The 26,245-nt window shown below is 39.9% G+C and overlaps 1 long non-coding RNA gene across 3 annotated transcripts; it reads right to left on the bottom strand.

The window, feature by feature from the left end:
* Positions 1–663: 663 nt before the first annotated feature.
* Positions 664–25,723, bottom strand: LOC309649785. 3 transcript variants are annotated; one of them, XR_014257290.1, is made up of 3 exons: positions 11,643–25,723; positions 4,519–4,905; positions 664–1,657 (listed from the first exon to the last, which is right to left on the bottom strand). It is a non-coding gene; the product is annotated as an uncharacterized lncRNA (long non-coding RNA). The 3 variants fall into 3 exon arrangements; XR_014257288.1 differs by having other exon boundaries at positions 4,519–25,723; XR_014257289.1 differs by having other exon boundaries at positions 664–1,638; positions 4,519–25,723.
* Between the last annotated feature and the right edge of the window lie 522 nt (positions 25,724–26,245).

Genomic DNA, 26,245 nt, shown 5'->3' with positions numbered 1-26,245 from the left:
GGTTGAATGGATTTGAGAAAGAGAAATGAGAAAGACAAGAGGCTGATGCTGGAGAAACTTCAGGGAGAGAGAAGTGTTCAGGTAGGTATTTAAAAGATGCTGCTGATAGTTAGGGAGTTAGGGATTGACATGTATGCACTGCTATATTTAATATGGATAACCAACAAGGACCTGCCGTATAGCACAAGGAACTCTGCTCAGTATTATATAACAACCTAAATGAGAAAAGAATTTGAAAAAGAATAGATACATGTGTATATATAACTGAATCACTTTGCTGTACACCTGAAATTAACACAACATTGTTCATCAACTATACTCCAATATAAAATTAACAGTTTTTTTTTTTTAAAAAGATGAGGATATGGAGAGGGGGAGGGGTGAGATGTGACAGGGTGAGAGAGTGTCATGGACATATATACACTACCAAATGTAAAATAGATAGCTAGTGGGAAGCAGCCGCATAGCACAGGGAGATCAGCTTGGTGCTTTGTGACCACCTAGAGGGGTGGGATAGGGAGGGTGGAAGGGAGGGAGATGCAAGAGGGAAGAGATATGGGAACATATGTATATGTATAACTGATTCACTTTGTTATAAAGCAGAAACTAACACACCATTGTAAAGCAATTATACTTCAATAAAGATGTTTAAAAAAATAAAAATAAAAAAGATGCTGCTGTGGTATATTACATAACCACCTCTCTGTCTCCCATGAAACCTTCAGTAAAAAATTATTATTCACCAATATTTTTGCAGTGGGATTCCTGTTGTTTGGATGAGATGACATTTGAGAGTGGCCTCTGAGGGGCCAAGGAATGTCAAGTATGCTCATGTTACAGGTTGGAGAGAGAAAAAGGGACTCCTTTCTCTTCATGTTTATTTTTCACAAGTGTAGGGGAGGAAAAAGTTTTCCTCAACCTTCTTAGGGTCTCCTGCTGGGTCTGAAAATTAAACTGACAAAGACAGATTAACAAGAGAAAAGAATACAAATTTAATATAAGTTTTGTGTGACATGGAACCTTCATATGGAAATGAAAACCCAAAAAAACCAGACCTGTGTATACTTATGCTAGGTTTGATGAAGTGTGGGCAGTTGTGTAGAAATATGATAGGATAAGGAGTATGAAGTAAGGGTCGTAAATTGAGGGAAAATTAGCAAGTCCTGTCTGTTAGGATTCTTCTTCAGATCCCTTTGTCTCAAGAGGTAAGGATGCTCCTTTCCTCCAGGTACAGGGAGTGTAACCAAAAGTGCGGTCCGGCTGCTCCCTGCTCAAAACCCAATAAATAGGCAAGGTTGGTGGAAAGGAAAGTTTGCTTTATTTTGGATGTGGCAACTGGGGGGCGGAGGGGTTGGACTCCTGTCCAAAGGCAGACTCCCCCTCGCCCCCGACAATCAGGGGGCAAGAGTTTTATAGACGGAAGGAGGGGGCTACAGCAGAACCACCACAGTCAGCTCTGACAGTCATCTTGAAATTGGTCATGCAGTGGTCTGACCAGCGTCATTTTGATTGTTTTAAGTACAGTTAATCATCAGTTCCAGGGTCGGTTTGTTTCCATTTCTCTGAGGCAAATTCTCGGAATTGTGGCAGCTTATGTCATGGCTACAGTCTGGTCATCACGTAGTTAACTTCTTCCACCTGGTGGATGTTTCAGTAACTGTAAAACAACTCACAGGATATGGCTCAGAATATTATCTATAGCCCTTGAGAAGGTCCTTGACTATGCTTAATGACTAAACTATTATTATTTAGTCTTGTTAGACTGTTTTTATTTGCTTCTGCATTTTCTCATTTCTCTGATTAAACTTATTCTTTGGCTAAAGTTTTTCCACAGACAAAAGGCAAGTGGAGGACGTGGGGGGCAAGGACCATAGGGTCCTGCTCCGTTTCAGGAGGGCATCTCCTACCTGAGGGTTTTACGACAAGTTTCAGGGGAGAAGGGCAAGGGGAAGGTCAGTGTGACCTTACTGCTTCTGCCGTTTTTCTCAAACCCCTTCAGTTTAAAATATTCAAAAGCCAAGGTGCCACATTTTGGGGTCACTTGTCCTGAATCCCACCACAAGAAAAGAGGAGATTCACACTAATTTTTATTTAAATGTATCTACTCTATAAATGGGCACACATTTAAATTTCACTCACTCACTTATTACTGATTAATTTAACAAATATCATGGCAACTCCCACTATTTACCAGGTACTGTGCTAATTTTTCCTGGAGATAAGTAATAAAACCTGGTCTCTGTCCTATTGGAGCTTACAGTTTCACAGTTTATGGTCTAGTGCAAGGAAAAGACCAGAAACAAGTTATGAACAAATATAGCAAGTAAAGATACTATAAGATGTTATTTATTTTATAGGAAAATAGGTTAATCATTTTTAGATCGAATATAAAAGAATGTTCATTTAGGTCACTCTACTCAGTTAAACTGATAGGTGACTGGTTTTTCTAGAATAAGTTCTAACCAGTTAAATTTTAGAAAACTCCTTAAGCATTTTATTAGGAATGCTAATTTCTTCCCCATCCAGGTTTGGGACCATTTTTCTTTTATAGTGTATTTTTAAAAGATATGTCAATGTACTTCTTCATCTCATTTTTAGCAGTAAATATATTCTATTTTCTTACATCAGTTTATATGTAAAACATAGTGATCATTTCTTTTCGTTGTAAAATAAGGGGCTGAGATGGAGATCATAAGGAGGGTCTTAGCTTCAATAGAACTGTCAGGGAAAACCTCTCTGAGGGGCTAATCTTTAAGCTGAGGAAGCCATATTTGAGGCATTGACCAAAAAGTTAACCAATAGTCGATCTAAGAAAAGAATGGAGGGGCTTCCCCGGTGGCGCAGTGGTTGAGAGTCTGCCTGCCAATGCAGGGGACACGGGTTCGAGCCCTGGTCTGGGAAGATCCCACATGCCGCGGAGCAACTGGGCCCGTGAGCCACAATTACTGAGCCTGCGCGTCTGGAGCCTGTGCTCTGCAACAAGAGAGGCCCCGATAATGAGAAGCCCGCGCACTGCGATGAAGAGTGGCCCCCGCTTGCCGCAACTAGAGAAAGCCCTCGCACAGAAACGAAGACCCAACACAGCCATAAATTAAAAAAAAAAAAAAAAAAAAGAAAAGAATGGAAAATTTTATTCGAGCCAACCTGAGGATTATAACCTGGGAGACAGTCTTTTAGAAAGCTCTGAGGACTGTTCCACCCATTAGAGGTCAAAGCACAGTTACACACTTTTGAGACAAAAAGTTATACATCAAATGACATATTGTCAGTTTACACGATCCAGATCTGCATGTACAAAGCAAGTAATGGGTCATCATGACCCTTTACAAGATTAAGAGGGAATGTTATCTCCTAAGGAGGTCTGGTAAACGTGAATGCACAACACACATTAAAGGGGAGGGAGGAGGCCTAAACGGGCAGAGAAAAATTTTATGCTTAAATTTTTGTCTTGCCGTAAAATACGAATTTTATTTCATCAGAGGCTTAAAGAAAGACAAAAAGCTAGTCAAATGAGATGGCAGGGAAAAGCATTCCATTTGAAGGTACAGCTTGTATGAAGGCCCTGAGGAAGGAGAATGATTTTGAAGGTGGCATTCTCTGAGGAAGGGGGCATAGACGGTTGTAATTCTGTTCAGAGAGTCAAGAGACGAGCTCTGATTGTTCCATCCTGAGCCTTATGCCAACCCCTGTGGGTAAAGTACTATGAATAACATGGGAGGAGCTAGGGCAAGGTGCTAAGGAAGGGACAGAAGGACCCAAGAAGGGGAGTGACTCTCCTTCACACTCCAGAAGAAGAAAAACTTCTGTAGAAATTGATTCCCTGAGAGCACCATCCTTTTCTGCACCATCAAGTAAGAGTGACTTATGTAATTAGTGACATCAAGACAAGCCATTGGAAGCAGGAACTCTGCACTGAAAAGGGGAGTCCAGAGGCTTCACTATTAACTGTGGGTGTTATGCTGTCTGTTCTGCAGGTGACAGGATTTGTGAAGCAGGTCATGACCCTAAGCACCACTGGTTGAGGGAGTGTCTTCCTTGCAGACCCAACTCTCCCTAAAGATGGGTTGACAGGCCTAGATCAGTGGGGAATTGAGATTAGCCCTAATTTAGCCTCAGGCTAAAGCCAAATTACATTCACACAGTTTATTATTATTATTATTATTATTTTTGGCCATACAATGTGGCTTGCAGGATCTTAGGATCTTTGATCCCTGACCAGGGATCAAACCCAGGCCCATGGCAGTGAAAGCCCAGAGTCCTAACCACTGGACCGCCAGGGAATTCCCAACACAATTTATAAGGAAAAAACTCTCCCTACATCTCCTTTCCACTGGGTTAGAACTTGAAAGGGAAGATAGGGGAGAGATTAGCTCCCAGACCTCCAGCAGATGGGTTTTGGTTAGATATGTGAATATCTTGAAATAGAGTTCTGTTAGTTGGGACTCTTAATTATAAAGACAAAAATTCAACTCAAACTAGCTAAAGCCAAAAAAAAAAGCGGCTAGCTGGTTCACATACTGGGAAAAACAGGAGTGTGTGTTAGAAGTTTCCATCTCTCGTTTCTCATCTCTACTTGGCTTGACTTTATTCTCTGACTTTGTATCTTCATATCTTGGCTTCATCTCTTCATTCTTGGTGACTTCAGCCTTTTTCTACATGGTGGGTAAGACAGCTCCAGTAGCCCCAGGCTACATCACAGCACAACTACCCCACTTTTCTCTCCAAACTTGAATACGTCAAATCCTAGGGAAGGTCTCTCTGGCTGGCCAATCAGGGGAAGGGACTGATCCTGGTTAGATCATGGCCAGGTCCTGGCCATGGGTTAACCCTTGAGACAAAGACTGTCAGAGTTCTGTGACTCAGTCCTATGAAACGGGAAGGGTCAGTTCCCCAATGCTAAAGATGCTGGAGAGACAAAAACAACAAAATCCAGAATGGTAAGGGAAGTTAAGGACAAATTATTTTTATGAGTGTAGCACAAAAGAAGTATAAAAATTCCTACAATCCAGCTTGGGCTTCTTCTCCAAGCACCCAATTAAATTACTCTTCTTAAAGAGTAACTTTTTCATGAAGTGAAACTCAGGATATTGAGAAAATTGCAGCAGGATAGGAAATAATCTTGCTCTCCTCAGACGTATAGAGAAGGGCTGTAAGCGGGTTCCCCCCACGATGGTAAAATAGGCATAGAAAGGGAAAGACAGAGCAACAGAGGCTGAGACTAAATCTACCTCTGGAAGGCTCAGTAAGAGACAGCAGGCTACAATCCAGGAAAGCATGGGCCCAACGCAAAGAAGCTGGAAGGTCTCAGGTGGCAGATTTTTTTAAAAAAACATCCTTGTTGGAGTATAATTGCTTTACAATGTTGTGTTAGTTTCTACTGTATAACAAAGTGAATCAGCTATACGTATACATATATCCCCATATCCCCTCCCTCTCGCATCTCCCTCCCACCCTCCCCATCCCACCCCTCTAGGCGGTCACAAAGCATCAGATGGTAGATGTCTAAGGTTTCTCTACATAGATCTCCAAATATTGACAGTCACCTATCTGTCAGGTATTCAGGCTGAGGTTATGGTGCTGTAAAAACTTAATAAACAGAAATCTCAATTGAGTTGGGAGGCCAGAATGCGGAGATTCTCACATCCTGTGCTGATAGCAGAGCTCAACAGGAGGAAGAAAGACTCCTTTCCTGGCAAGGACTCAGCCAATGAAAAATTATGGGCTCTTTGTTTACCACAGCCCTCCCACCTTCCTATAAAAGCATTCTCTTCCCTGGCTGTGTGGGGACTTGCATGTGGCTCACCAGGGTTGTAGACCCTGAATTGCAATTCCCTGCTGATTCTGAATAAGCCCATCTTTGCTGAAGAAATATCTGGCAGTCTATTTGTTTCAGATCAACAGTGCATACCTTCAGTCCCTGGTATGAGAAGAATGAGGAGTGATAAGAACAAGGCAGACTCAGATATAGAGAATGGACTTGAGGACACGGGGAGGGGGAAGGGTAAGCTGGGACGAAGTGAGAGAGTGGCATGGACATATATACACTACCAAATGTAAAATAGATAGCTAGTGGGAAGCAGCTGCATAACACAGGGAGATCAGTTCGGTGCTTTGTGACCAACTAGAGGGGTGGGATAGGGAGGGTGGGAGGGAGACGCGAGAGGGAGGGGATATGGGGATATATGTATATGCATAGCTGATTCACTTTGTTATACAGCAGAAACTAACACACCATTGTAAAGCAATTATACTGCAATAAAGATGTTAAAAAAAAAAAAAAAAAAAAAGAACAAGGCAGACCCTCCAGGTCTAGAGAGAATGTGATTTTCAGTAGGTTTCTAAGTCAGGGATTCTGGCACAGGAAACAGACAGAGATGTAGTTACTAGAACTGATAACCAGAAAGTGTTCTCTTGGAGACAAGTCAGAAGCCCAGTTACTGAAGCATGAGTTCAGAGCTAGTCTAGCAGTGAGTACAACTTTGTGTGCCAAGTCCCTGGGCAATGGGCAGGATGCCTTCCAGAAGCTGGGGTTTATTTTATGGGCTAGATAGTTGGTATCTGTGGGGAGAAGGAGGATATAGAAGTTGGAAGTCAGGCAGGTTCTGACAGATACAAGAGAATATGATTTACTATGCAAGTTTAATAGAATGTGTTTTGGTCAGATCAAGTTCCGGAGCTGTATTAAACTAGTAGACGGCAGATATTTTTAAAAAGAGTAAGAGTCCACATCTGATTTGAAGAACCCAGGGCTGTGAGAATATCATGACCAGCAAATATTAGGTACAATTTTGGGGCACGTTTGAACAGGAATAGTTTGAGATTTGTATTCATCTCCCAAGATGTGCCTCTCTGTGTGAAGTTCTATGGATAAAGATGTGGCTTCGGTTTCAAACTAGAAACCTGGCACCATTTACTTACAAATTAAAAATACAAGCAAATCTTTTACATATCTCCTAGAAACCAAGGATGTTATACCTCCAGTAATTTGGATAATATTGTGGGTTGAGTTTTTTTCTTTTTTAAATTCTAATTAAGCCATCCATCACTTCAAGGTGACAATTTTCTCAAGTATGCTCTTCATAAAACCATTGAGTTTTATTTAGTCTCCTATAGCATGAAGAATTTTGACTCCTAGGGGAAAATCTCATGTAAGTGGTCATCTGTTACTTTTGGGGTGGTGGGTATGGAGGAATCTTCTCCCATTCTTTCCTTTTGAAAGCTCTCTCCTTTCCGCTCTATGGGATTCTGGTGGGTCTGTCAGTTGCATGGGTTTATGAACCACGCTGCCCAATCAGAGTACTTAATTCTCCTAGACACACACTCGGTCCAGGAGGGAGCAAGTGACATAACGTAAGTTCTTTCCAAAGACTGATGCAAATGCTGGGGCAGCAAAAGTTGCACTCTTATCTTTGGAATGCTAGTTGTGTGAATAATGTAAGCCTGGGCTGTTTGGTGGCTACCTTTGGTCCCATGTGGAGACAGCCTGCCTGAAAATGCAGCCACACAGAGAAAAATAGAAGCAAGAGGGAAAGATGCAAAGAGAAAGGTAGAAGGAGAGATCTAATGATGCGATTTGCACCCTTAGATCCAGTTATGCTAGAAGCAGGACCCACTCCTTGGACTTTCTATTTCCTGGAACATTCTCTTCATTGCTAAAATTAGATTGAGTTGAGGTTCTATCATTTACAACTGAAAGGGTCTGGACATTCAAAAATCAACAATCCAGACATGTGGAGCCTCGCGGCACTATCACTAGCCCTGGTCACCACATGAATACTAACCAGAGATAAGCATTATTAGTTTTTTTACTTTACTAATGAACATTTGAGAATCAATTCTGTGTTGTATAATTTCCACTTTTTGCCTCCATTTTCTACTTGTTGCAATTGCATACAATGAGGGCACATTCGATAGACTGAATATTTAACGGGTTTAATTTTAATTTGGCACCACAGAATTATATCAAGCCACAAAACTTAAGACGTGAACTTGCCTTTCATCTTTGGTGACAAAATTTTGAAAGAATTTAGTTCAATTTAGTTACTTGCAAATAGGGACTAATTTTACATGATATTAAAGTAGATTGCTCTCTGTCATTGGGCATGAATGAAATAGGTTTCTCTGTATCATAGGACATTTGAAAGAATGTATAAAAATCATATGATGATGACTCCTAACTGGTGTCTGACACAGTTCCTGCTTTGCTCTTGGGAAGTTCAAAGCAGCTCCGATTCTTGATCTTTTGCATGGTTTTTTTTCCTCCTCTCTGGAAGTTTTGTCTCTGATGTTCCAAAGTTTCACAATCATGTATCTTGATGTGGGTCTTTCCCCATTCCTTATGCTAAGTGGATCTTTTTCACTCTGGAAATTATGCTGAGAATTTTCTTTGATAATTTGCTCCTTTCTACTTTCCCCGTTCTTATTTCTTGAACCCTTTTCATTAAAATATATATATATTGAGGACCTAACCTGTGTCTGGTTTTGTTCTAGGCAATACACAAAACATAAAAAATCCTTGCCTTGGAGGTGTTCACATTTTAGGTAGAAATTGGATGTTCTGCAGTGATCCTATACTTTTCTTTTCTTCTCTCCAATTTCCATCTTTTGGGTTTTTTTTCTTCTTTCTGGAAGATTCCTCAACTTTTTCTTCCAAATTATTTATTAAAATTTTTGCTCTTGCTACAATGTTTTCAATTTCCATGGGCTCTTTATTATTTCATGAGTGTGTATCCTCCTTTATCTCTCTGAGAATGTTTTTAATAGTTTTATTTTTGATGTTTTCTTTTGCTTCTAGAAGTATCTCTATGCCTCTAAATGTCTTTGTCCTGTTTATTTGTTTTTCGCCTCTGTTTTTCCTGAAGAGAACTTTCTTTTTCACCTATTCATATTTTGTTCCATAATTGAAACTTTAATTTTCATTTTAAAAGCAATTACATGCAGTGATAGCTTAACTTTGATGGTATGGTATTTAATAGCTAGCTGCCTCTATCTTAGATGGAATTGCATTTTTATCAGAAAACATTCTCAGTGCATACTTTGATCTTTTAAACAGGAAAGCCAATTTGGGGGTTGAATATTTATCTAATGAGTTCAATGGAGCCAATTAAGATAATTTAGGTCAATAGAAAAAAATAATATATGTTTCTCACTTAGTTAATTCACAAAGTTGACAATCACTCATCTACCATAGTTACACCAAAAAAAAATCCAGAGAGAATTCAACTTTCTCAGAAAAAAAAATGTTATAAATTTTACTCAGAACTCTTATTATATTTTTAAATATTTATTTATTTATTTATTTGGCTGCGCTGGGTCTTAGTTGTGGCACACGGGATCTAGTCCCCTGACCAGGGATCAAACCCAGGCACCCTGCATTGGGAACATGGAGTCTTAACCACTGGACCACCAGGGCAGTCCCAGAACTCATATTTTTAAATTTCGTTAATTATACAAAATAAACTGAAGTGGCTTTATCTATACAGATTTTAAGATTATCTTCTCAGCAAGAATAAAGATTTGTTACAATGTTTCTTTACAGACATTCACCTCCTTATATGAAAAATTAATGTATTCACGGCATTGTCTCTCAGGCAATAGCTAAAATAAGAAGAGATATTCTAGTAGACAAAATATGTATTAAAATGAGAGACTGTTGCAGAACCCAAAGCGCATCTTTTCATAAACATAGATTTATTCAGAAATTTTCTCTCTGGAGAAGATTTTTAAATTAAGTTAATACCTTACTTACAAATGTGAGAACTTATACATGGAGGATTAAATTTTAATGTTGAATTAAAATTATTGCTGTATATTGCATTTATAACTGGAATGATTTTAATTGACTAGAAATACAGAGGATGGTAATAGAAAAGGTAATATTTATTGGATGCTAAGTATATGCCAAATACCCTTCCAAGCACTTTATATGTTTCTCACATTTAATCTTCACAACAACTCTTTGAGACAGGTACTACTATTAGCTCCATTTTACAGATGAGAGACTAGTAAGTGATGGGCCTAGGAGGGAATTTAGGCAGCTGAACTGCAGGGCTAGCCCTTCTCAGTGATGAAATACATACCTCCCTTGGGACAGCACTAGTGCCGCAGAGAAAATCTAAAGAAATAAACATCTTCCCTAACTTCCAATGGGATCCATTCACATTCTTTGGTTGCAAGAAATAGAAACTCATTCTGGCAACTCAAGCAGAAGGGAATTTATTGGACGTTAGGTGACAAGCTGACAGAATCCATGGGAAGGCTGGCAAAGCCAACTTGGATCCAAGCTGGAAACAGGGCAGATCTGGAGGGTCAGGGACTAGAATTGAGGAAAAGTTCATGGCACAGGTGGTCTGTCAGGATATCCCCTCAACCAGGATGCACAGACTCCAAACATTTGCACCCTTTTTTTCCCGTGACTTGAGACAGGAATTATGGGGAGGGAGTGTTCAACTGGCCTAGGATGGCCCAGCTTGGATCAGGGGAGAGGGTGAGGGCCCGGTGACTATCTCAGGGGGTTCTATCCAGTAGAGAAGAGGTCACGACTGTGACCTCTGGAATTTAATATTGGCTTTACCACTGACTTAGTGGGCAACATTGGTAATTTATTAATCTCTCTGTGGCTCAGTTTATACATTTGCAAAACAGGCATAAGAATAGTACTGATCTCTTAGGGTTGTTTAAGGAGTAAACAAGTTAATACACGTGAAACTCTTAAAAGAGGGCATGGCACATGGAAAGCCTAAGATAAATGTTTACTTTGATTATATACAAATTAAGTACTAACAGATATATTAATTAGCCATTAAATAAAAAGAAAAGGCAAAACAGGTTTCTTTTTCCCCCTTCCTCTACCTCTCAAAAAACCTTTAGGCCTTTTGATCAGAATCAAGATATGCCTCAGGAATGCAACTGGGAACACTGATCTTACTAATATTTTTCCATTTGTGTCTGCAGTCTTTTACTTACAATAAATTTGCATTCTCTGAACTTGCAAAGATTTTCATCTGGGCCCCACACTGAGAACTGGTAAGCTTTTCAGTCATAAAAAATACATAATGCCAGTAGGAACAAGAAAATATAAGACTGTCTCTGATGGTCACATTGTACGGAGTTCTGTACTAAAAACGAAAATGGCTCTTATGTGTTCCTTTGGGCTGATCTGGGACGTGTATTTTTCAGAACTAAAGTTTTTACAAGTTATAAATGCTCCAATTTGAATTTATTTAGAGAAACATAAAAAAGGATATGCATGACTCTGAAATATTAAATGTAGTTGTAGAAGCTAAAAATCTCATTGGTTGAGATGAATTGAGGGGGGTACTCAATATGTAAAAATTTATTTATTAAAGATTTAGGAAGTAAAAGATTTAATAAAGGAAAATAGTTTATTATTACATAAAGGTCTCATATTGGATAAGATAGATCTATTCGTAATTAACAGCACTTCTTACACGTTCCTCATTAAAATCAGTAGTTTAGAGAACAAGAAAAATGAACAATTTGTCCTTCAAACCTAAGTAGTTTAAATATCACCCTTCCAATATCGTTTTCTTGAAAGGCTGTTCAAGAGTAAGTATTACCCCAGTCTGGGTGACGTGATCACAAATTATGAAAAGGAGGAATTTAGTTGTCAAGATTGTTACCTGTGTCAGGAGATGATAAACCATTTTCATCGAGAAGGTCAGCCCCAGTATGCCAGTTGTAGCGACAAAGAGTGCTGTGTTGTGCAGCATTTCAAGACCCTGCTCAGGGTCAATGGGAAGGAGAGCCATGATCAAGTAGTGATTTTTGCCAAGCTGGGCAGGAAGATGTGGTGCCATCTCTGCCAGAAGCTGCTATCCATTGAAGAGCTCACAGGCCCTACCTTAGAACTCACAGAGGGAAGACTGGAATAAAAGAAGTGAATATATGTGTCTAAGCCAAGAAAATAAGCATTTGGGGAGTAAAAAGTAAAAAAAAAAAAAAAAGAGGAGTAATGAAGGGGTAGAAAACTGATAAAAAGAGAAAGGGTATAGTAGTTATTTTGATGTGTAAAGCAAGGAGAAGATTACAGGGGTGTTCAAAGTCTCCCTACCAGTGGATTAGTGGGCAAAAGAGTATCTTCTTAGGTACTATTATTTTAAAGGTATAATTCTTTTTTATTATAGAAGTATTCCACGTTCACTGTATATTTTCAGAAAATACAGAAGAAATTTTTTTCACCTAACACCTAGTCATTCTGCAGGCACCAGTTTGCTTGAGAATGTTTATGAGAGGAAGGGGGATGAAGGCAATGAGGAAGCAGAGTGGTCAGATAGGGACAACAGCCTAAATCTCTAAAATATCTCCAGACGTTTAAATCTCGCCAATCAAAGGCCACCAGAAATACAACTGTTGTCAGATGAAGTTAGGTTTATAAGCTTGCTACTGCAACAAGGGGGAATGCACACTCCAGGACCTGGGGGTGTCTAGGTTAAGAACGAGTAAGGAGGGTCTTATTAGGATTTGGACTTGGGCTGGTTGATTTAGGAAGAAACAAGGGTTTGTTCTAGATTTGAGTTCTGTCCAGAAGCAGGGGCAATTCAGTGATTGGGGATCTTAATTTTTACCTAGGAAGTAGGTAGGTAATTCATTCATGTAGCTAGAATAGGAGAGTGTTTGGGTATTTCTGTGGTGGCTTAATGCCCTTATTTCTGTCTGTGTTTAGATATGATTATGGTGTGGTCTTTTTCCGCCATTATTGTGTGATAATTGTTACTCTTTGAAACTGTTTATCTTCAATAGGGGAACACTATGGCCAGTTATCAGCTGTCAGGGGTAAATTTTTTTTTCCACTTTCTCCATCAGTTGTTGTTGTTTTTGCTTTTTTAAAAATTTATTTATTTTATTTATTTATTTTTGGCTGTGTTGGGTCTTCGTTGCTGCACGCAGGCTTTCTCTACTCGCGGCGAGCGGGAGCTACTCTTCTTTGTGGTGCGCGGGCTTCTCATTGCGGTGGCTTCTCTTGTTGTGGAGCATGGGTTCTAGGTGCATGAGCTTCAGGAGTTACAGCACGCAGGCTCAGTAGTTGTGGCTCGCAGACTCTAGAGTGCAGGCTCAGTAGTTGTGGCACATGGGCTTAGTTGCTCCACGGCATGTGGGATCTTCCTGGACCAGGGCTTGAACCCGTGTCCCCTGCATTGGCAGGCAGATTCTTAACCACTGCGCCACCAGGGAAGTCCCCTCCATTAGTTGTTAATCTTGGATTCAGACTTGTGCTTGAGTTTCCACATGGGACTCTAGAAACCCAGGTGACAAAGTGTGACCAAGAGTATGGGAGACGGATATTCCCCTGTTTCTTTATAGTAATTGCCGTGCAGCACTTTGAGAGTTTGCTCATCCAGAAATGCAGTTGGGGGACTTCCCTGGTGGCACAGTGGTTAAGAATCTGCCAGCCAGTGCAGGGGACAGGGGTTCAATCCCTGGTCTGGGAAGATCCCACATGCTGTGGAGCAGCTAAGCTTGTGTGCCACAACTACTGAGCCTGCACTCTAGAGCCCGTGAGCCACAACTACTGAAGCCCGCGTGCCTAGAGCCCGTGCTCCGCAACAAGAGAAGCCACCACAATAAGAAGCCCGTGCACCGCAACATAGTGTAGGCCCCACTCGCCACAACTAGAGAAAGCCCATGAGCAGTAACGAAGACCCAACGAAGCCAAAAATAAATAAATAAAATATAAATACATTTATTAAAAAAAAAAAAAGAATCCGCCTTCCAAAGCTGGGCACGCGGGTTCGGTCCCTGGTGGGGGAACTAAGATCCACATGCTGCGGGACAACTGAGCCTGTGTGCTCTAGAGCCTGTGCACTCTAGGGCCCATGCCACAACTAGAGAGAAGCCCATGAGCCGCAACTAAGACCTGCCACAGCCAAATAAATAAATACATATATATATTTTTAAAAAGGACCATACTTCTCAATTATCAACCTTAAAAAGAAAGAAAGAAAGAAAAAGAAATGCAGTTGGCCTGACTGGGACTTACTCCAGGACTGGGGTAAGGGGTGGGCATGAGCTGCTGCCCTCCAGTGGCTTCCCAAGGAATTACATCAGTGACTATACCCCAGCTCATGTAGGGGTTTCTTGAGGACTTTCAGGAACACCTCAAACAGGGCAGATTAGGAGGAAGGCAGATTTGCCTGGGAACAAGAGGCAGTAAAATTTCAGATACTATTGTTAATGTGGCCACATCAGTACTCTCAGCTTGGTGAAACCTGGAGAAATATGGATTATATGAATTGTAGGTTTTGAATGAGTACATATTGCTTTTGTATTCAGAGAAGGTAGATGTGTGGGATAGAAGAATAAGAATCTGAACATTTATGTTGGGCTGAAAAACAACCATGCAACCTGGAAATGCAGAATAATTAAAGATGAGGTGGTTAGAAACTTCTTAATATCAAGGGTTATATAAATACAGGTTAAAATTTTACTTAAGTTGGAGAGTATTTGAGAAATTGGAACCCTTGTGCACTGCTAGTGGGAATGTAAAATTGTGCAGTTACTATGGAAAATAGTAAGGCAGTTCCTCAAAAAATTAAACACAGAATTACCATATGATCCGGCAATTTCACTTTTAGGTATATACCCAAAGAATTGAAAGCAGGGATTTGAACAGATATTTGTATACCCACATTCATAGCAGCATTATTCACAATAGCCAAAAAGTAGAAACAAGCCAGATGTCTATGAACAAATGAATGGATAAACAAAATGTATATACATGCAATGGAATATTATTTAGCCTTAAAAAGGAATAAAATTCTGACATGTGCTGCAACATGGATGAGTCTTGAGAGCATTATGCTAAGTGCAATAAACCAGAAACAAAGAACAAATATTTTATGATTCCATTTATCAGAGGTACCTAGAATAGGCAAATTAATAGACACAAAGTATAAAAGATGTTACCAGGAACTAGGGGAGAGGGGAAAGGGAGTTAATGTTTAATGGGTACAGAGTTTCTATTTGGGATGATAAAAAGTTCTGAAAATAGATACTGGTGATTGTTACACAACACTGTGAATGTACTTATTGCCACTGAATTGAACACAAAAACGGTTAAAATGGTAAATTTTATGTCAAGCATAGTTTACCAAAATAAAAAATTTATATAAGTAAAATGAATTTATTATTTTGTCTTTAAAGAAATATGACATGTTCCTTTTGTTTGCTTTTTTTAAGTTATTTTTTAGACTCTTGGAGGATTTTTATTACACAAAAGTACATTTTAAGGGCACAGCTATTATATACTGTAAAATAAGGTTATAATTTCATGGCCTTAGGCATAAATTCTTTGGATTTTTCCTATGGCCAGATGAAATCAAATTGAAGGCTGGAGGTTTCCCACCCATCTTTTAGAGAAATAGCATTTTAAGGCTTTTCTCTTATTTTTTTATTTACCAGGTAGTTCTTGGTCTAGAGGGTAAACTTAAAGTTACTGTAAATCAGCTATTCTCAACTAAATTAATAGTTTGGCTCGATTCATGATTACTATATTCAACTTTGATTATAATTAGAGAAAGTAAAATGATTCTAAATAGAACTCTAGATAAAAGCATATTAAAAATTGGTTCCCCAAATAGCCCCAGAGTCTAAAATACTATTTTACTGTTGTTGAAGTTTGAAGTTTTTCAAACACAAGGAAAGGGTGTATTATAACAGGGCAACCTGTGAAGCTTCCAAGAGTTCAAATTAGATGTGAGTCCCAATTTATTCGGCCTTGTGTGAGATTAAGTGTACCCAGCACAGTGCCTGGAACATGGTAGATGGGCAGAAAGTACGTGCTGAATGAGAGGACAAGTGAATGTCACTTCCTCTCTCTGAACCTCTATTTTCTCCTCTGAATATAAGGAAGGAGTTGGATGAAATGAGTGGGTCTCAGCTCTGGTTGCACATTAGAATCACCTGACGAGCTTTTTTTTTTCAATTTTATTTTATTATTATTTATTTATTTATTTTGGCTGCATTGGGTCTTTGTTGCTGCGCGTGGGCTTTCTCTAGTTGCGGCGAGCAGGGGCTACTCTTCGTTGTGGTGCGCAGGCTTCTCATTGCGGTGGCTTCTCTTTGTTGCAGAGCATGGGCTCTAGGCGCATGGGCTTCAATAGTTTTGGCACTTGGGCTCGGTAGTTGTGGCTTGTGGGCTTAGTTGCTCCACGGCATGTGGGATCTTCCTGGACCAGGGATCAAACCCATGTCCCCTGCATTGGCAGGCGGATTCTCAACCACTGCGCCACCAGGGAAAACCCTGGGGAGCTTTTTTAAAAATAAATTTATTTATTTATTTATTTTTGTCTGCATTGGGTCGTCGTTGCTGCCCGGGCTTTCACTAGTTGCGGCGAGCCGGGGCTACTCTTCTTTGCGGTGCGCGGACTTCTCATTGCAGTGGCTTCTCTTGTTTTGGAGCACGGGCTCTGGGTGCACAGGCTTCAGTAGTTGTGGCACACAGGCTCAGTAGTTGTGGCTCACGGCTTTAGTTGCTCTGCAGCATGTGGGATCTTCCCGGGTCAGGGCTCGAACCCGTGTTCCCTGCATTGGCAGGCAGATTTATAACCACTGCACCACCAGGGAGGTCCAACCCTGGGGAGCTTTTAAAACTACTGATGCTACCAGCTTGAAAAGGAATGCATTCTGATACATGCTACCATGTGGATGAACCTTGAAGACATTATGCTAAGTGAACTAAACTAAGCCAGATACAAAATGATAAATATTGCATGATTCCACTTATATGAGATACCTAGCATAGTCAAATTCATAAAGACAGCAAGTAGGATGGTGATTACCAAGAGCTAGGAGGTGGAGGGAATGCGGAGTTAGTTTTTAATGGGTACAGAGTTTCTGTTTGGGAAGATGAAAAAGTTCTGGAGGTGGATGGTGGTGGTAGTTGCATAACAATGTGAATATACTTAATGCCACTGAACTGCACACTTAAAAATGGTTAAGATGGTGAATTTCATATTTTGTCTATTTTAACACACACACACACTCATATTGATGCTTTGCCCCATGCCAGAGCAGTTGAGTCTGATGGTTGGGAGATGGGAGGCAAAGTGTTGCGGCTTGCATATGGGCATTTTTTAAAGCTTCTCAGGTTTTTTTTTTTTTTGGCCATGCCTCGGCTTGTGGGATCTTAGTTCCCCGACCAGGGATTGAACCCTGCCCCCAGCAGTGGAAGCGCAGAGTTGTAACCACTAGACTGCCAGGGAATTCCTTCTCAGGTAATTCTGATGCACAATAAGTGTCGGGAATCCCTGACCCAGATGATGTCTAAGAATCTGTTTTATTTCAATCATCCATGATTCTAAATGAGATGGTCCAACAAGAGAAAATGAAAACTATCAACATTTTGCCCTGATTTCATAAGTGGAAACAACTATTTCCTTGGATAAATTGCCTGAATCCAAATTGCTAATGGACTCACAGGGTTTTTTTTTTTTCCAAATATTTTTTTCTGTTTAGTAATTTTACTTCTTTTCCTAAAATGAATTAACTTTTTCACAAAAATTCATTGGACAGATGTACAATTCTCCACTCAATTAAGATTTGTATAGATAACAGTACCTTCTAATACATATTGTTCTTATAGAGAACACATGTCCACATTCAGCATGATATCTCTTCACCAAAGCCAATCTTTTCTGAAGCCTGCCATTTTCATGTCACATGTTGTATGTTTCAGTTGTCACAAATATCCAAATAAGTTTTTAACCCAAGGCTTTATTTTAAAGTAATAATCGTAAAATAATTGGTTTTTTCTAGAAAAATTATTTTAAAATAATAGATTTGTAACCATTAAAAGTAAATGGAAAGTTTTCAATAATGAAAATTTGAAGTGACCCAACAAAAGAAAAAAGCATGGGTTCTTTTTCTATAAATCTAATTGTTTTACAAAAGAAGGGTTGTTTTGAAATATTTCATTGTGTTGATACAATAATCACAGGATACTGAGCCAGTCTAAAAAATCAGGGCTAAACCAAATTAAAGATGAAATGGAAACTATTTTTAAATGTTTCCCATCTAAAATGAGAGAATTGATAATGTGAAATACAAAATAATAGCTTTCTGTTCTGGAGTTTTTATATATGTTACATATAAATCTAATGGGTTTTGAGCGAAAATTGTTCTTAGCAAAAATCATAAGTGGGTTAAAATTCTAGAAGGCAATATTAATTTTTTGCCTTTCTCTCCTTTAGAACTTCTGACTTGAAATGTCCTCCTTAAAACATACATAACATTATATGTGATCTGTGAGCAGTGTGGCTTAAATGTGCTATATACCAACCCTAGTTCTGAAATTACTGCACAAATTCATACTAACAGAGGAGCTGCTATCTGTGCTTTTAAACCACATCAAATACAGGCTTCCCTAAGTTGTTGAGAAAAAGCATTTATTCATCAATTCAGTTCAGAGTAGTCAAAAGTCCTGATAATAATATGGTTTCAAAGAATAAACACAGTATTCTTTCTCTCTCTCTCTCATTCAATCTCTTTTTCTTTCATTCAAAAAAACACTAACTCGGGCTTCCCTGGTGACGCAGTGGTTGGGGGCCCGCCTGCCAATGCAGGGGATGTGGGTTCGAGCCCTGGTCCGGGAGGATCCCGCATGCCACGGAGCAGCTAAGCCCGTGCGCCACAACTACTGAGCCTGCGCTCTAGAGCCTGTGAGCCGCAGCTACTGAGCCCACGTGCTACAGTTACTGAGGCCCACATGCCTAGAGCCCGTGCTCCGCAACAAGAGAGGCCACCACAGTGAGAGGCCGGCGCACCGCAGGGAGGAGTGGCCCCTGCTCGCCGTAACTGGAGAGGGCCCGCGGGCAGCAACGAAGACCCAACTCAGCCAAAAATAAATAAATAAAATAAATAAATTAAAAAAAAAACAAAAACACTAACTCATTTTGTGCCTTTGCTCATCCCTATGGATACAAAGACAGACAAATAAGCATGTAATATGCAATAATAAACATATAAACAAATAAGGATATAATATGCATGTGCGATATGGTTAGGCCCACGCAGGATATTACAGAAGCCCGGAGGAGAGGCGCCTGAACTAGGGCAAGACAGAGGAAAGAAGGCAGAGAAGGATTCCCTGGAGCAGGGGACATCTGAGCATGTAATAGTCCTTGGAATTAATATAGAGGGTTCCTTATCCTTAGTGATCAAATATACATTTTTAAAAGCACTTTTGGATTTCAGTATTTTATACCTAAATGTTTAGATCTGGTTTCATATAGAAAACACCCAGTCTTATAAAAGCAAAGTCGAAAATTCTCTTTTGGTTTGAACACAGAAGCTCTCAAGAGGGAGGAGATGCTACTCCAGTCTTTCCCAGACCTTTCCCTGTGAAGCCCGCCTCTCTATCTTGGTTCTCTCATGTTGGTTCCCTCCCCTAATCTGACCACATCTGCTCCCAGCAGCCTGACTCTTCTGCTGAGGACCAAACAAACAAGTCTCTCATTCCTCTGTCATGCACCACCAAGTCTTGTCTAAGGAAAATTAAAAATGAATGAATTTCACTACATAGAAAAGCTATAAATGTAATAATATATCCTACTCGAATAATATATAAATATTAGGTGAATGGTATCTAATATTAATACATACATATACAAACACTGTGCAACTATTTTATAAACAATATATAATATCCAATTATTATAGATGCAATATGAACACAAATAATATAAAAATGTAAAGTATATAAAGGCTGAGGCAGTCTAAAAATCATCTCTTAAAATCTAAATTTCTTCACATGGCATTCCAGGATCCTCATAATCTGGACTCCACTTTCTCCCCCGTCTTACCCTTTGCTATTTCCCTTTCTGTCTTTTGTGGTCCAGTGGTGTCTAATTGCTGCCAGCGTCCTAGATAGGTTAGTGCTTGCTCTCACTTCCATACCTTGGAACACATGGGTCCCCTTGCTGAGGGATGGAATACCCCCTTACCCCACACCTCCTCTTCAGTTGCCATCTCTTCTGTGAAGCCATCCTTAACGCCCCAGGCTGGGAAGACACCCCACCTCTGATCACTCAAAATACTTGGGCACACACCCAAACTTTCCTGAATCTAAGACTCAACTATGGTGCTTGTTAAAAAGCATAATCTAGGACCTCAGAATTTCTATGGGAGAAGGCTGATAATCTGTATATTTAACAAGTCACCCAGGGGATTCCTTCAGAAAAGTCTTGGAAACATTGCTCTGTATTATAGCACTTATATTATTAATACCATTATTTGAATTATCTGTCTTTCAATAGCCTGCAAACTGCATTTGTTCATTATCATATTCCCAGTCCCAATACAGGGTCCACCTCACAGAAAGAAGCAAAATGTGAATGAATAAAAAATCTAATGTCGGGGGGGGAGGCATAAATTAGAAGTTTGGGATTGACATACACACTACTATATATAAAATAGATAACTAACAAGGACCTACTGTATAGCACAGGGAACTCTACTCATTATCTTGTAATAACCTATAATGGAAAAGAATCTGAAAAAGAACATATACATATATGTACAAAAAATATGTGTATATATATACAGATATAACTGAAGCACTTTGCTGTACACCTGAAACTAACACAACATTGTAAATCAACTATACTCCAATAAAAAAAATTTTTAATCTAATGTACATGTTTCTTTTCATAAGAGCCCTGGAGGGCTTCCCTGGTGGCGCAGTGGTTGAGAATCTGCCTGCCAATGCAGGGGACACGGGTTCGAGCCCTGGTCTGGGAAGATCCCACATGCCGCGGAGCGACTAGGCCCGTGAGCCACAACTACTGAGCCTGCGCGTCTGGAGCCTGTGCTCCGCAACAAGAGAGGCCGCGACAGTGAGAGGCCCGCGCACCGCGATGAAGAGTGGCCCCCACTCGCCACAACTGGAGAAAGCCCTCGCACAGAAACGAAGACCCAACACAGCCAAAAAAAATATATAATTAATTAATTAATTAATTAATTAATTAATAAAAAATAAATAAATAAAATTAATCTCCAAAAAAAAAGAGCCCTGGAAACATTGGGAAAGCACTTTTCTGAGCTCTGCATGCTCTTATTCCATGATAACTACACTCTAGCCTTTATTAAATTGCTCTTAACTGTGTTTGTTTTTCCTTCTTAGCACCTCAGCTAGTCACTTATTTCCCACTATCCAGATGCTGCACATCACAAAGGTCTTACTGATACTGGGATTAAGCCTCAGTTTTCCTTGTATGAAGTGAGAATGTTAATAGTGCCGATCTCATAACGTTTTTCTGTGAGAAGTAAATGAATACTATATGTAAAACAGTTAACACAATGCCTAATATTAGGAAGTGTTAAATAAATGAGGTAATAATAATGACAAAGACCAGTGAGATTTAGTAACTTAGGAGATGTTACTGCCCTTATGAAGCCCAAGTACAAAAATGGAATCCACAATGTGATGCTTTGAGCCATTTCCATGAAGGGAACACTAAGTCTTAAAAATCTTTTTTCTTATTGCCACATTTTGACATCCTTTCTGAGTCAGTCTCTCTTCGCCTATTACTAATAACCCACATTTCACAGCAAAAGGTAGTATTATCAAGAGAGGTAGAAGACTTGGCATGCTAATACAAACTTTGTCCCCATTTGGAAGTTTACCCTTGGAGGTTTTCTCCAAATAATTTGTCTTTCAAGTTCTTAGCATCTTGTAATGGCTAGTACCTGTCCATTAGCACTAATTTCCAAAGAACCAGAACTTCAGTCATCGCCACCCCAAGATGTCCAGTATCAATACATCAATACCAAAATGTCATCCATTCTGGGCATCTACTAAGGGTACGGTGTTGGCCAAATATTCTGGGTCCAAAGGGACTTCAGGTTATCACCTGTTGACTTGTTTAACAGACAAAGAAATGCAAAATGACAGAAGGCTATGTTGTTGCCTAATCCTGGACAACAAGGGAAAAGAAATATTAACCCAAGAGATTTGGCTGCTTGCCCAGCCTGCTTAAGTGATAATCCAGAAGAACTTAACTCTGACTTGTTATCCCTCCTCTTCACTCAGCACATTTTTCCCCTGCTAAAGGCCAATCTCTTTTAAAATATAATCTTTACTTACTTTAAACCTACAAGATCCTTTAAGAACTTCCTAGTTAACCTTTTAAGGTTAATGCTTAGATCACAATGAATTTGCAGTTTTTCCGAGCCTTGGCATCTGCTCTAGCCAACTCTGTGCCTTCTTTAAGATCCAGATCTGGGCAATCTAGGGAAAGGTGTAGGTCTAGAGGAAGTGGCCTTACCAAAGTCTACCCATCATAGATCTATAGTGTAATGGTACTTGAACTATAGAATCTACAAGACAAAAGTACAAAAAATAAAAATAAAAAGCATCAAAGCTATTAGATTTCAGTGTTAAACAACCATAATAGCAAGACTAATCTCAATGTATTATGACCCTTATCTCATCCTGAGACACACGCAAATGCTTTTTGTTGGACATGCAACCTACTAGCAACATTTCCTTTTTTCAGACTCCTCAAATAAATGAAACTTCCCATGTCAAACAACTTATTTATCTAAAATAAATTTGCATGTCACTGTGTTCTGGTCCATGTGACCCCTTCAGATTTACAAAGCATTAATTGAGTACTTACGGGACATTTTTGGGGGTACATTCTCAAACATATTATTATCCCTCTCCTTTTATCAATAAGCAAATAAAAGCTTAGTGAGGTTAAATCCCTTGCCAAATTTTCAACATAATTCAAAATCTAATGCTATACCATTACTTCCTCTGTCGAAATATAAAATGCAAGCTATCTATGTACAAAGAGGAATAGAGAAAATGCAAGTTTTTCTTGTTTTTCACATTTCCCTCTTCAAGAGATACTTATTGAGAAATATTTGTTGAGCGTTTACCATATACCAGGCACTATTAGGCACTAGGAATGTAGTAGTGAACAAAACAAAATGTTGCAGAGGTTACATCTAAATGGGAGGAGATAAAAAATAAACAAATGTCAATTGATAGTATGCAAGACTGCAGTAAGTGCTAAAAGCTCCACATTGCTCAATCCAGTAATAAATTTCAGGCACCCATTTTCCTTGTCCCAGCAATCAGTACCTTTTGTACCTTCCTACAGTTGATCACTTCCTCCTTAAACCATTTTCTCCCGGGTATACAAAAGCAGCTGCTGCAATAGCCGTTCCTTCTTCATTACTGGTTCCTCCTCATCTCTCTGAGCTCTGAACACGGGAATGTCCCACGACTCAGCTGTCATATCTCTTCTCTGTCTATACTCGTGTTTCATTCAGTTTCACAGCTTTAAATACCATCTATGCACTGGGACCTCCCTGGCAGTCTGGTGGTTAAGACTCCACGCTTCCACTGCAGGGGGCACGGGTTCAATCCCTGTTGGGGGAAATAAGATCCCGCAAGGCAGGCGGCACGGCCAAAAAAATATATGTATATATACCATATATGACTGATGGCTCCCAAATGTCTATCTCTATTCTATGCCTCTACCCTGAATGTCTCGGCAGCAGACCTTGGGTATCTCAGGCATCTCAGACTTAATTAAAAAAAGACTGCAATTTTATCCCAAACTTCCAGTTGCTCAGGCCACAAACGTTAGAGTCATTCTTGACTCATCTCTTTTTTTCCATCCTCACATCCAATTCATGAACAAATCCCATCTGCTCTACGTTCAGAATATACCCCACGTCCGTCCACTTCTCCATGTCCCCTTCACTACCCCTCCCTAAACCACCATCATCTCTAATCTGGATTACTGCAATCTCCTACCGAGATTCCATGCGTCTGCCCTTGCCCCCTCCATTCAACACCCAAATTAATTCTTTGAAAATATGCTAGCCCATGTCATTCCTTTTCTTAAAACCCTCCAATGGATTCCCATCACACATGATGTAAAACCACAAAGCTCCAACAGCTGGTGAGGGCTGGATGGTTTGAACCTGATACTTCTCTGACTTCATCCTCTACCCACACCTCCTTGCTCACCACACTCCCAACACTGGCCTCATTGCTCTGCAAGCAAACTTCCTCCTTGGGACCTTTGAACTTGCCGTTTCCTCTTCCTGGAACCCTCCTACTGCTTCTCTCATGGCTCTCTCCTTCAACGTATCTTAGGTCTCTGCTCAAAGTCACCATATCAGTGAAGCTGTGTCCCCTATAACATGTCCTTCCCCTTACAGAGCTTCATTTTTCCCACACAAAGCTTATCACTAGTCGACGTATGTCTATATATTTACTTTTTTCTTCTTCTTCTGTTCTTCCCACAAGAATGTAAGTTCCAGGCCAACAGACAGTTGCCTGTTTTCTGTTGTTTCTGAGTTTCTCTGTTTTATAGAGAGTTGCTATATTCCTACACTGGAACAACGTCTGAAATGCTGAAAATGTTCTGACTGATTGACTGACTAAATGAATGACTGTCAGAAGTTAGTTATTTCCAAGTGATAGAAAACCCAGCTTCAATGATCTAAAAGAAGAAAAAGGTATGTATTGGCTTATGTAACTAAAAAAGTCCAGGAATATGCTGACTTCAGGCGTATCTGGAGTCAGGGGCTTCGGTGATGTTATCAGGACCACAGGTCTATTAATGTCTCTGCTTCTTCTCCCTCTGTGCTGGCTTTATTCTCAGGTACACTTTCATTTCATGGTAGGAAGATGGTGACCAGCAGTGGCAGGTTAAGGTCCTTAGAGCTCCAAGCAGAAGAAAAGAACGCTTCTCATTCCCTTTGTAGCTTATAAAGAGGCCCTTATTCCGCCAAGGGGGGGAGCAGCAAAAGCTGAAGACCAAACTGCAGATTTAATCATTAGAGTTGAAGAGCTTTCTTTTTTTCTTTTGAATTTTTGAATTTTATTTTATTTATTGTTTTATACAGCAGGTTCTTATTAGTCATCACTTTTATACACATCAGTGTATACATGTCAATCCCAATCGCCCAATTCATCCCACCACCACCACCACCCCCCACCGCTTTCCCCCCTTGGTGTCCATACATTTGTTCTCTACAACTCTGTCTCAATTTCTGCCCTGCAAACCGGTTCATCTGTACCATTTTTCTAGGTTCCATATATAAGCGTTAATATGCAATATTTGTTTTTCTCTTTCTGACTTACTTTGCTCTGTATGACAGTCTCTAGATTCATCCACGTCTCTACAAATGACCCAATTTCGTTCCTCTTTATGGCTGAGTAATATTCCATTGTATATATGTACCACAACTTCTTTATCCATTCATCTGTTGATGGGCATTTAAGTTGCTTCCATGACCTGGCTATTGTAAATAGTGCTGCAATGAACATTGGGGTGCATGTGTCTTTTTGAATTATGGTTTTCTTTGGGTATATGCCCAGGAGTGGGCTTGCTGGTTCATATGGTAGTTCTATTTTTAGTTTTTTAAGGAACCTCCATAGTGTTCTCTATAGTGGCTGTATCAATTTACATTCCCACCAACAGTGCAAGAGGGTTCCCTTTTCTCCACACCCTCTCCAGCATTTGTTGTTTGTCGATTTTCTGATGATGCCCATTCTAACTGGTGTGAGGTGATACCTCATTGTAGTTTTGATTTGCATTTCTCTAATAATTAGTGATGTTGAGCAGCTTTTCATGTGCTTCTTGGCCATCTGTATGTCCTCTTTGGAGAAATGTCTATTTAGGTCTTCTGCCCATTTTTTGATTGGGTTGTTTGTTTTTTTGATATTGAACTGCATGAACTGTTTATATATTTTGGAGATCAATCCTTTGTCCATTGATTCATTCACAAATATTTTCCTTTTTTAAAAAATTTATTTATTTATTTATTATTTATTTATTTCTGGCAGCGTTGGGTCTTCGTTGCTGCACATGGGCTTTCTCTAGCTGCGGCAAGTGGGGGTTACTCTTCCTTGTGGTGTGCATGCTGCTCATTGCGGTGGCTTCTCTTGTTGCGGAGTACAGGCTCTAGGTGCGTGGGCTTCAGAAGTTGTAGAGCATGGGCTCAGTAGTTGTGGCTCGTGCGCTCTAGAGCGCAGGCTCAGTAGTTGTGGCGCACGGGCTTTGTTGCTCCATGGCGTGTGGGATCTTCCCGGACCAGGGCTTGAATCCGTGTCCCCTGCATTGGCAGGAGGATTCTTAACCACTGCACCACCAGGGAAGTCCCTCTTTTTCTTTCTTTCTTTCTTTCTTTTTTAAAAATATTTATTTATTTGTCTGTGCCAGGTCTTAGTTGCGCCCTGCCAGATCTTTAGTTGTGGTGT

The sequence above is a fragment of the Balaenoptera physalus genome (assembly GCF_965194825.1).
Source record: "Balaenoptera physalus genome assembly, chromosome: 20".
NCBI classification, from domain to species: domain Eukaryota; kingdom Metazoa; phylum Chordata; class Mammalia; order Artiodactyla; family Balaenopteridae; genus Balaenoptera; species Balaenoptera physalus.
The sequence above is the reverse complement of the archived record's forward strand: the minus strand, read 5'-3'. Positions and strand labels throughout refer to the sequence as shown.